Here is a 12,330-nt window from a genome sequence, read left to right as displayed (position 1 = left end):
GGCATTATAAAATGTTAAAATGTAGTTTATTGCTGCTTATAAATCTAGAAGTTATGTGTTTGCCCTCGAGCTTTGAATAGGCACAGTGAAGACTTATGGCAAAATACAATAACAATCACTGTCAGAATTATAAACATAGACAAATGATCTGGTAAAAGTCTGGTAAATTATGGTACACATAACCAAACACAATAGAGCTAGAGCCCACTATAATGCTACTTATAGACTAATAACATGGCAAAACAAGCAACCTCTTTTCATTTCTATTCTTTAATTCACTTTTAATTCAGAGCCACAGCACAATACAAAGGTTGGTAAAAACGTTTAACATTGATGTTTAAAAGTCTACAATAATTTTACGTTGTAGTTTTGGTTGCTGTTTGTAATAAAACTGTAGATAGCATAGCAATAGCCTAGCAATCTATGAATCTGGACTGTAACCATAGCAACGTTAGCTTACCTTGTCATTGCTGGTGTGATATGGATTTTACTGGCAAGCTTTTTAAAAGTCTCTTTACTTCTGAGGTTCAAGCAGCATGGGAGACCGATAGAAAGAAACTTTCTGTTGCTTTTACTTGCGCTCATTCGCAGAAATATTCGTGGCGGCGCTACCGGACCTGATTGCGACCACTTTAGTCAATGTTATACAGCCGCGGACTTCCCAGAAGCGGCTCTTATAAGAAACGCGTCTATATTTGACTTCACCGATTCCAAATGGCAGTTCCAATACAAAATTAAAGTAAAAATGCTGCATACAGCACCCGGAAACAGACATACAAACGTTATTTTACCCGCAGCTTTTTCCTGTGTGGATGCTGGTCGCGCGCATTGGTCAAAAATAAAAATAACACAGTCTATTTTTGAAATGAATTGTTGTGACGCGCACGTTACTAATGCATCGCTTCTTCTGTAGGGAAAACAAGCAATTTTAATTTACCAATACGAAGACTGCCTCCGGAGGTCGCATTTTTACGCTGCCTACGTCATCAACACTGTCTTATTTCAAAATATCAACAATTATAAAGTTTATTCTTATTATAAGTTAGTTGTAAATTGTTGTAATATGCGTATGGCTTGCGAATGTAATGCTCAGTTAACTTAAATAAACCAGGCTTGATGACGTATGCAGGTTGCAACCCCTCTGTGTATTGTAGCAACGAGCGAGCACAAGACTGTGCTGTTATGAAACCAATCGGAAAATGGATCTCGTGTATTGTTTATATTCCGTGTGTGTATGTCTCTATGTGATAGAATTATTATTTGATTGCAAATAATTCTAGCCGGCTCAGCCAAACTTTATCAGCTGGCGGCTCAATTTGGCTTAGGAAATTATTGGCTGATAGCGGCTGAACTTCTAAATGGCGCAAATGGCGGCGCCTGGCGGCGGCTTCGGGGTCTAAATAATATTAATGATAGGATTAAAATTACGTTTAAAGTAGTTCTTTTTACAATGCTTTCCTCACAAAAATCAATCTTAGGTCAGTGACTGGACAAACGAAATAAATTTTTATTAAAAGTAAATGAGATCAAAGCAAAATCTAAATCTTTTCGCGTACCCCCTGGAAACTCTTCACGTACCCCCTGGGGTACGCGTTCCCCCGGTTGGGAATCACTGCTGTATAGTACTGGTATAATTTGTAATTGTTAGATGTTGTGCTCTTGCAAATGCATGGTAAAAGACTGTTGTATTTCTTCAGATGTTATTGTGAACCCATTGTTATCGTGTGTTTAGGAGTGAAAAAGCACATTTAATTTGATGTGAAATGCAGCTGTAGAAGATGTTGCGAATTTAATGAATACCTTGAATCCTAGAAATAGGTGCTTGTTTTTTGAAAAAATAGTATTGACTTATTTGTAAGCATATCGTCGCTGTCCGATGAAACTCACGTATGTTCATTTTGCCGATTTTGAGATTTTTCGACAGATTGAATGTCCAGGTTCATTTCCATATACAGTATGCGTCACATACCTAAATAGCCAATGAAAACTTGTGAAATCATGTCATCTGATTTTAACGTACCCGTTTGGTGTCAAAGCTGTCAATCACGACGCATATCTTCCGCCTGTGAAGCATCTCGCCGGTCTCGTAAAGTTTCATCGAAGCTCAGCACTGGATATAGCCGAATAAACATGACAATGACTTTCCTTCGAGGAAAACGTTTCCCCCGGACACCAGACTAACATCTATGAGTTACTTAATTACGGTAGGACTGTGCAAACAAAGTATCTGTCTAGCATTGGTGATATTTACGCTGGGGATTTCCCCACCACTTTGTGAAAGCATTTGGTTAAAATGTTCTGAAAAATCAAGCGATGCTTAAGACTGGTTTTGTGGTCCAGGGTCACATATGTTGCATTGTATGCTGATGGTGTGTTTTCTTGTACATATGTAATGAAATTCATTGTAATCATTTATTAAACGCGCTGCTGTTTTCTACGTTGTGGTGCTTTGGCATTGTTTGGTTGAGCTGGTGTTGCAGGGACTTTGTCAGTGTATTGATTCATTGTCCCTTCATAGCTTGCAAGAGACATTTAATACACTTATAATTAATATTAAATAAAGTAAGCGTATTTAACTAAGACGTAGGCTATTTAATAAACTGAGCGTATTCATCTGTCAATACGAAACGCGACTTGACCATTCTAATTAATGATCGGAAGAACACGTATCGATCACAGTTACTGTAAAATATGCACGCATGTCCATTTAAACTCAATTTTGGTCAAATGTGGATTATATCATTACACTGGCAAGAATATGGTTACATGTAAATATGCCGTACCAGTATGACAACGCTACATTCAACTGCTTTTGATATACGGTGTTTTTTTTCACTTCCTGAAAAGTAACCGTTTTGGACATACGTGAGTTTCATCGGGCAGCGACGATATGCTGTCTTCCAGCTTTTCTGGTTCATTTGTTTTTGTTACAAATGGTGAGTTAGATTACTGGCACTCTTGTTTGGGAGAGCAAAAAACTTTTAATAAAGTTTCAACAACTTTAGTAAAGAGTTGAAAATATTGGGTTTGTTTTATTTGTCTGTATATTAATGAAAGTTAGTGTACTTATAAATAATAAATTCTACTCCAAATAGTTTGGCTACAATTATGAACATAAATAATCTGAAATTACTTATAAAATATAGATACACTCAATATATAAATTATACGTTCACTCAACAAAAAAAATATATGTACACTCAATTTATAAATTATAAGTACAATCAATTAAAAAAATATATGTACACCCAATTTATAAATTATAAGTACAATCAACTTAAAAAATATATGTACACACAATTTATACATTATAAGTACAATCAACTTAAAAATATATATCTGGATTTAGATGAATTTATTGTGTGCATCTTCTTGTCATAATAAAATTAAGTAAATTCAACATGACATTTTTTTTCAGTGTGTTGCCGACGAGGATTTTGTTGCGATTCTCAATCTTGAAGAGAAATATGCAGCGAAGCTCTCCTGCAGAGTGAAGAAGAGGTGGAGTTACGAGGTTTTTCAGACAGTTGAAATGTCCAATGCAGTTAAGAGGTTTGCGTTCAAGCTTTTTCAGGACTTTAGATTGGTTAATAAATTGTAAAAGTAACAGACTCACGTGGGGACTGACCAATAGCATCGATTTGTGAAAAAATATTAAATTGACAAAATTTGGACATACGAGGTTTACGCCTGACAGCGACAATATGCAATTTGAGATACACCTGACTGCATCATGTGTTTTACTAATATATGTTGACAAATATTTTAAAGGGATAGTTCACCCAAAAATGAAATTTCTGTCATCATTTATTAACTCTCTTAAGGAAGATAATTTGATAAATGTTTGTAATTAAACAGTTGGTGAGCATCATTCACTTCCTACTATGGAAGTGAAAGGGGCTTACGAACTGTTTGTTTACAAACATTTTTCTGTCAGGTTAACACAAACAAACACTGGGCCTGTTTAGGTTTGGTGTGGGCTGCCCCTAGCCCACTGTGCCCCCAAAAAGCCAGCATGGGCCCTGCAATGGCATGTTTGCAAGGAAGTTGCTCTGGGCCCGAATGGGCTTGCCCACTCTGGGCCATCATGGGATTAATGAGGGTAGTCTGCAAATGATGGCAGTCTGCGAGTGTGGGCTGCTCACAGAAAGCCAGAGTTGAGCCTAAAGCTGAGGGCTTTACATGGGCAAACCCACACTGGGCCTGTTTAGGTTTTAACAAACATGCCCTACTAAAAACGTTGCTTGTGTGCATTTTGAGGCAAAACCAATGACACTGATGTATTTTAACCCTTGTGCATTGTTTTAATTCACTACCCTTTCATGTTGTTAGTGGCCAAAAAGGGCCACTAAATTAAACGGCTGAAAAAATGTATCCAATGAATATTTTTTTCCATTTATTTGCATAAATCTGTTAATCAACCTCGGTACTGATCAAAACTACTAAATGTTTACAAAATTCCATGATTTTAACTCTTTAATTACCAAGTTTATAAGTGATTTGAACTAATTTGGGGAGAAAAATACACAAAGTGACTGATTTTCAATATAAAAGTGATTGTGGACTAGTGATGGGTCGTTCGCGAACAAGCCGGCTCTAATAGCCGATTCTTTGTAGTGAACGAGAAAAGCACTTGGGAGGAAGTTAAGGCATTTACCAAGAAGAAGAAGAAAGTTGAGGCAAGCTGAGGCATTTAATATTTCTAAATGCTAACCTGCACTAAAGACTAATTTTGACTTTATTTATTTGGTTTGCTGTGGTTCTGTGTTCATTGTTCAATTGTTTTATTAAAGTTTTATTATAATGTTAATTAAATAACTTTATTTTTTTCCATTTATTTGCATAAATCTGTTAATCAACCTCGGTACTGATCAAAACTACTAAATGTTTACAAAATTCCATGATTTTAACTCTTTAATTACCAAGTTTATAAGTGATTTGAACTAATTTGGGGAGAAAAATACACAAAGTGACTGATTTTCAATATAAAAGTGATTGTGGACTAGTGATGGGTCGTTCGCGAACAAGCCGGCTCTAATAGCCGATTCTTTGTAGTGAACGAGAAAAGCACTTGGGAGGAAGTTAAGGCATTTACCAAAAAGAAGACGAAAGTTGAGGCAAGCTGAGGCATTTAATATTTCTAAATGCTAACCTGCACTAAAGAATAATTTTGACTTTATTTATTTGGTTTGCTGTGGTTCTGTGTTCATTGTTCAATTGTTTTATTAAAGTTTTATTATAATGTTAATTAAATAACCATGTATTTTTTGACAAAAAAATCATCAAAATACAGCTTTTATAAAAACAATTGATACAAAAATTGCATACCAATTTTTGCAATACCAATTGCTACACTTGGCTTTAAAAAGAAGTCTCTTAGATACGTAAGGAATAATTGACGACGGGCCATTGAATTATATGAAAATAATGCATACCAAGGTGGTAATGCGTTACACCGCAGTTTATTTTCAAATAATTCAAAGGACCGGAGTCATTTATTCCGCTTATACCACGGTTACCACAAACATTGCTCTGGTGCCTATTTTTAAGACATTTGGCGAGTTAGGTGTGGTTTACAGAAAAATAATCAACACCCATAGAACATTTCTCAGCCAATCAGAGTGCAGCATTCAACAGACCCGTGGTATAATAAAAATTAATAAAGAGCTGGAGCTGTAAGAGCCGGCTCTTCTAAGGGAGCCGAGCCAGAAGAGCCAAATCTATAAAAAGAGCCAGATTGCCTATCACTATTGTGGACTGGATTTTTTTCACCTTTTTCACAGTCTTGGGCATGTCAGAGATTGGTAAAAACATTGGCTGATGCATTTTTTTTGCAGTATCAGATTTTATTTTGTTCTGTTGGCACTAGCAGCTCAGGAGTGAGGAGGGGAACATGCAAGTGGTGTAAAAAGCAAAAAAAGAACAGTTGGCACTTGCATCTGTTGTGGTGGACACACTTGCAGAGAGCACCAAGTCATATGCTGCAAGTTCTGCTGGAAATACTAAACACACACAAGCGCACAAATACACACTAAAAGTTATTTTGACTGTTTAGTTCCCTTTCAATACGGTTCACTTCGCATTGCGTCAGCTGATTACTCTGCGATTGAGGCCTATTGGTTAAAGTCTGTACAAAGTACAGACCAATGACGTTTGAACCCGCGCGCGGGATGCACACGTCCTTATATACGTGCGGGTCAAGCGTCAAGAGCTCTTTAATTTTCTCCTTCAGCGCGAACCTCTCGCTGTTCCGAAGAAGAAGAAGGCTGACCTCTTCTTCGACAAAAGCCCTGCAGCGGAGTCCAGCCTAGCGTCTTCCCCTGCCGTTTTCCGGCTGAGAACCGAAGATAGCAGAGTCCAGGTCTAGCGTCTTCCCCTGCCGCTTTCCGGCCGAGAACCGAAGATAGCCTTCGCTTGCCGTGGTACGAGCCCTGTGCAGTGGACACATGCCTGACGAGGTCTCCCATGCGGCCAGCCCAATAAGATCAATATTTTTGATATAAAGGTATAAGCTTAAAGAGCAGGCGCTGTTGTAATAGTGTCCAGCACAGCGGCTTTAGTGAGCCTCTCTGCTATGAATTTCCCCCGAGCGCGTCACCGGTCTGGCACCTCCCACGCCGGGATCGCGCTTATATGCATCGGTTGCCATATCCATGTTTCGTGCTCCCCCTGCTGTTCCTCTCTTGCTGGGATGAACACACGGCGAGCCATGAGACTAGATGGATGCATAGACAAGTACACATGGACTAACCCCCCTGTGTTCTGTCACATCGCAACCATTCATGCTTACACTCGAGTCCCTTCGCTCCTCTCACATTCAGTGGCGTGATCTCTGGCACATATATGAATCCCCCGAGTGCATCGGGTGATACCGTTAATACGACGCATGGCTGTTCTGTCTGTGTTGCTGCTCCCCTCTGCCGTTCCTCTCTTGTTGAGATGAACAAGCGGGGGAACCGTAGAACTAGATAGATGCATACGACAAGCAAACACAGGCGGGTCTGCCCCTGTTCCCTGTCATAGCACAGCCACTCGTGCTCCACGCTCGCGGAGTCCCTCGCTCCTTTCCCCGCAGTGGTGAGGTCTCTTAACGGCTTCTTAGAGTTAGCATGCGGTCTTACGGCTCGCTGCCTCTAAATGCAGCTGTCTAGTGTTCAACGATTACAGAGCTTCATGCCCCTCCCCTCCTGGAGTGGCGCGATCTCATTCATCTGCTCGATAGGGCGGATTCGCCGCTATTGGAGCACCAAGAACACTCATTATAAGAGCTTAACCGGCCTGAGTCTGTCTCACTCCGGTAAAGCTCACTATTCGCCTATACAGAGCTTCATGCCCCTCCCCCCCTGGAGCGGCGCGATCTCATTCGTCTGCTCGATAAGGCGGACACGCCTCTATTGGAGCACCAAGAACACTCATTATAAGAGCTTAACCGGCCTGAGTCTATCTCACTTCGGGAGAGCTCACTATTCGTCTGCCCAGTCATTTCTCTCTGGTTTAGACGGAATCAGAGGCAGAACGAATTTGTTTATAATACACTGAGGCCCGAAAACCTCCATTTATTCAGTCCCGTCCTATATCAGTGCGCTGAATATTGGTACATTCTTATATACCCGTTTTTTTCCTGCCCTTTTAATAAACGGCAAAACCGCGGGCCTCACGGCAGACTTCCTCTCTGTGATGGGTCCAGTCTGACATTAAACCACCTAGACATACTGCTCTGCTCCATGAGCCGTTCGGGTCACCGTCACTACTGAGGCTTGTGCACCTGAAAGCCCGAGCTCTGGTCTTCGCAGCACAGCTGCGTCGACAGAGAACAAACTGTCTGGGAGAAGAGGGGTTAAGTCGCGCCTCGGCTGGACTGCCCTGAAATGTTTTTCGTGTGCTGTTTATCCAAAACATAATGTGTAATACTGTCGGTTATGCGACCTCACTATAGTGGTGAACGGTATTGAATTCCTCTAAAAAGAGTAATTTCCGTGCTTACTATACTGTGTATTGACACACCACGGTTGTACGATGTCTCTAAACACTTTTCGCCTTACTGACAAGCAATCAGTAATACGCACACACGGCCCGCTGTCCATAATTCTATCGACGCTTGCCGAAAAACCCCGGTTTGGCCATATATTCTGTATTGACACTCCACGGCTGTACGGTGTCTCTAACACCTTTTTGCCAAATTCGCTCGCAGCCCACCTCAGTTTCTCAGCTACGATGCTGACGGCGCAAACGAGCACAGTCTTACGGCTATTATTCTCTCTTCCTAGAGAGATGGCAGCCTCAGACTTTTGCACGGCTCCAAGTGTTTGAATTGCGCCCTCTCCGGACGGCCACTCAAAGGCTTACAGCCAAGCGGTTTACGACGTTTTTCGGCCATATAGCTGATTTATATCACACCTCCGCTCCGCTCTAATACTCGGAGATATTAAGGGTAATATCAACCTCAAGTGAGCTTGCTACCCGCCACAATAAGTTTAGTTTATGACGCTTGGAAAGCGGGCTCAAAGCGCGTGCAGAGTCAGACGTGCGGCATCTCGTTTAAGACGGGCTCACGTACCCCTCTAACGAGCCTGAATATCGTGGCATTCTGGTCATAAGACCACTTCAGTTTGACTAAGCAAAGGTCCCGCCCCGAGCTGACGGCCGGGAAGCTTATGGTTAAGTTACACACGGCTGCATGAAGTGCTATCATTACGAGATCGCCAGAAGTTAATAAGGGCATTGCCGAATATTTAACATTGCTATTAAAACAGCAAAGTGACGTCAAGCCCTTCATGCCAGCATAACAGCGTATACAACTAATAACATGACTGTATGTGCAATGCATTTATACTAAGTGCAACAGAGAATTTAGCCTAATACACGTAACTCTATTTACAATGAATATCTTAATTATTTGTGTTGTCGAATTTTGACACAGTTTCATTGTTTGTTCATAATATTTATATTATGTCAGTTTTTCTAAAAATATTAATATTTTAAAGAGATTAATGTGGTATAAAAAATACATGTTTTAAAGTTACAAAATGTTGTATAAATATACACATGTATATTGCGCTAAAATGCTTTACATATGGAAAGAGGAATTATTCTCAACCACCACCAATAAAGTTTAAAAATTGGAAAAAACAAATTCCAAGTCCAGGCACTCAGCAGGATGCAAAAGCCAAAAAACCCCCATCAATATTCAAGGGCTAAAACACCAAAACACCAACGCGCATCGGCCCACCGGCCCCCACCAGGGCGCTGGCAACAAACAGACAGACCCACACACCACCCACAACTGTATTGATTTCAGGTGTGCCACTCTAACACTTGCAACACAATTTTTGGCCACTGGAGGCAATAGTTCAAATATTGTCTAGTATCAAAGGTGAAACCACACAAACCCCAGACAAAGTGAAAAACTCCAAGCGGAAAGACACAGACATCTATGCTGTGTCCGAAAACTCAAGGCAGTGACTCGTTGCCTCGCTGCCTCATGAGGAAATGACTTCGGAGGCATGAAGGTAGCTCAGAGAAAGACTTTCGGACACACTTCTAAGGCAGCGTGTTTGAAATTTAAACAGAGAGCGCCTTTGTGATAACTAATCACATATTTGAAAACTACAATACTAATTTCTCGCTAGAAATGCAATTAAAAGGTGTTAAAAGTGAAAATGTACCTTTATTTACACTAAATTGGTGGTCCAGTCGCGTCCTTGGCCGCCATTTTATTTTTTCGAACTCGACCGGACTCGGCCAATCACATTCTTAATGTACGTCCACGCATAGGTATCTCAGGAGACAGGAAGTAAACCAAACATTGAATTCGGACATGCCTTGATGTCTTGCTGCCTTGGAAAGCTGCCTCAGAAGGCAGCAATTTAGAGTTTTCGGACGCAGCCCTAGTGTACTCCACACAATATATCACAAAAATCAATAAATGTGAATAGGCTAATTACCCATCATGATTCTAAATTGTTATAAAACAGCATGAGGGAAAAAATATATATAATATAATGCATAGCATTCAAAGTAAACATCCATACAACAATACACTGTCCCTATTGAAATACAACAATTACAAAAAAGGTGAGAGGTCAAAATCTTCATTGAGACCTGGATGATCAGTGGCCCTCAAGGAATAAATCCAGTATGTCTCCCTTTGTTTAAGGCGTTTAATTATATCCCCACCCCTGGAATCAAGGCGAATAGCCTCAATGCCAGTTACTCGTAAGGTCGAATCCCTCCCATGCTTTGCGTCTATATAATGTTTGGCCATAGGATAATTCACATTTCCAGTCCGGATGGCATACCTATATTCAGCTATCCTGTCTCTTAGTCTCCTTTTAGTGAGACCTACATAAAAACAGCCACAAGTACACTCTAAACGATAGACAACATGGGTAGTATTGCAATTTATAAAGCTATTGACAGTATAGATCTTATTACTGAAAACATCCTTAAATTTGTCAGTTTTAGCCATATTTACACAATAATTGCAATTACCACAAGGAAAGTTTCCCTTGGGTTGTCGTAGCCAAGTGTCACGCTTAGGAGCAGGGAGGTAACTTCTTACTAACTTGTCTTTAATTGTGGGGGCCCTCTTAAAGCTGATCCTAGGGGGTTCAGGAACATTTTTTCGTAAAGTTGGGTCACATTCAATAATGTTCCAGTTTTTCTTTATAATGTGTTTAATCTGAACGGCCTCCTTACTGTAAGAAGTGACGAAACAAGGTTTCTGAGTTGACACTCCTTTGGGTCTAGACTGAAGCAGGCTCTTCCTTTCAAGTGACTGAGCTCTATTATGAGCTTGAAGGAGAGTTTTAGTTTGATATCCTCTTTGTCGAAAACGCTGCTGCATATCAATAGATTGATTTTGAAAATCCTGATCTGAATCACATATGCGCCTTAGTCTCTGGATCTGTCCAAAGGGTATGTTGTCAATGAGCCATGGAGGATGAAAGCTATTTGCATGCAACAAGGTATTACGATCTGTTGCCTTTCTAAAAATAGATGTGTGTAAGAATCCCTCATTATCTTTAGAAATTCGTAGATCCAGAAAGGTGATGGTATGTAAATCATAATCCAGACTAAATTTAAGGTTCTCATTTAAGCTGTTTACATACACATGAAAGTCTACAAGTTCTTTTTCTGAGCCTGAGAACATCAAGATCACATCATCAATATATCTACCCCACCACAAGATTTTGTCTTTAAAAGGGTTATCTTGGGAAAATATATAGCGCTCCTCCCACAAGCCTAAAAACAGATTAGCATAATTGGGAGCAAATCAAGCACCCATTGCAGTCCCTGTTTCTTGTCTGTACAATTTATCTTGAAAGAGGAAGATGTTGTTCTTTAAAGTCCACTCAGTAAGTTGCACTATAAAGTCACTGGGAGGCATCAAGTCTTCAGGTCTGGATGAGACTAGAGATAGTGTTTTAAAGCCTCTAGACCCTCATCATGTACAATGTTACTATATAAAGACTCCACATCCATTGTAGCCATAATACAAGAACCTATGTTACCTATTTGCTCAATTTTCGAGTAGCGTCTCGCTGCAGCCTGCGGTGGACATCCAACCACGCCCAAATCCAGACGTGACGTCAGTTACTACGCCCATTCACATCTCTCTACAACATAGGTGGCGATAATGTGCCTTATGTTGGTGCTACCCGCTATAAAACCGAGAAAGAGCACGAAGAAGAGAGAAAGCCAGAAGTTGAAGTACTAAAGTTGTTTACCACGTCGGTAAGTAAAAGTATTTGGTTCGAAAGCCTAATGTAATTCCAAAATGTATTTATATTAATACATATATTTATGCTTGATAAAATCCCATGATCAATATATTCACAATGATTGTACTGTGGTGCACGTAACAGTTACCTTCCCTTACGAAAATTATCCATGGTTTTTTTTTTGTAGTAAAAGTGTAGTAAACATGTTTTTTTGGTGTATTGATTACTATCAGCAAAACCATGGATTTACTGCAGAAACCATGGTTTAACTATGGTTTTTGAAAACAATGGTTGTCAAAACCATGGTAATTTTGTAGTTACTATGGTTTTACTACAGTAACCATTTTTGTTTTGTTTTAACTGTAGTAAAACCATGGTTAATTTTCGTAAGGGTTAATCTTTTGCTGCTGTTAATGTCACGGCTAGGGGCTGGCTGCTAAACCTAAAGCCACGCCCCTTCTCAATTTCCACCTCGAGGAGGTCCCCAAAGCCACACCCAATGACCAAACAACACGAGAGCAGGTAAGTATTAAAACAAACTTTATTTAAATATTTAAAATAACTGGGGGAAATGGGGAAAGGGGCAATTAAAACTAACTCCTCTCTG

This window comes from Misgurnus anguillicaudatus, chromosome 12, assembly GCF_027580225.2.
Source record: "Misgurnus anguillicaudatus chromosome 12, ASM2758022v2, whole genome shotgun sequence".
Classification (NCBI taxonomy): Eukaryota; Metazoa; Chordata; class Actinopteri; order Cypriniformes; family Cobitidae; genus Misgurnus; species Misgurnus anguillicaudatus.
The sequence above is the reverse complement of the archived record's forward strand: the minus strand, read 5'-3'. Positions refer to the sequence as shown.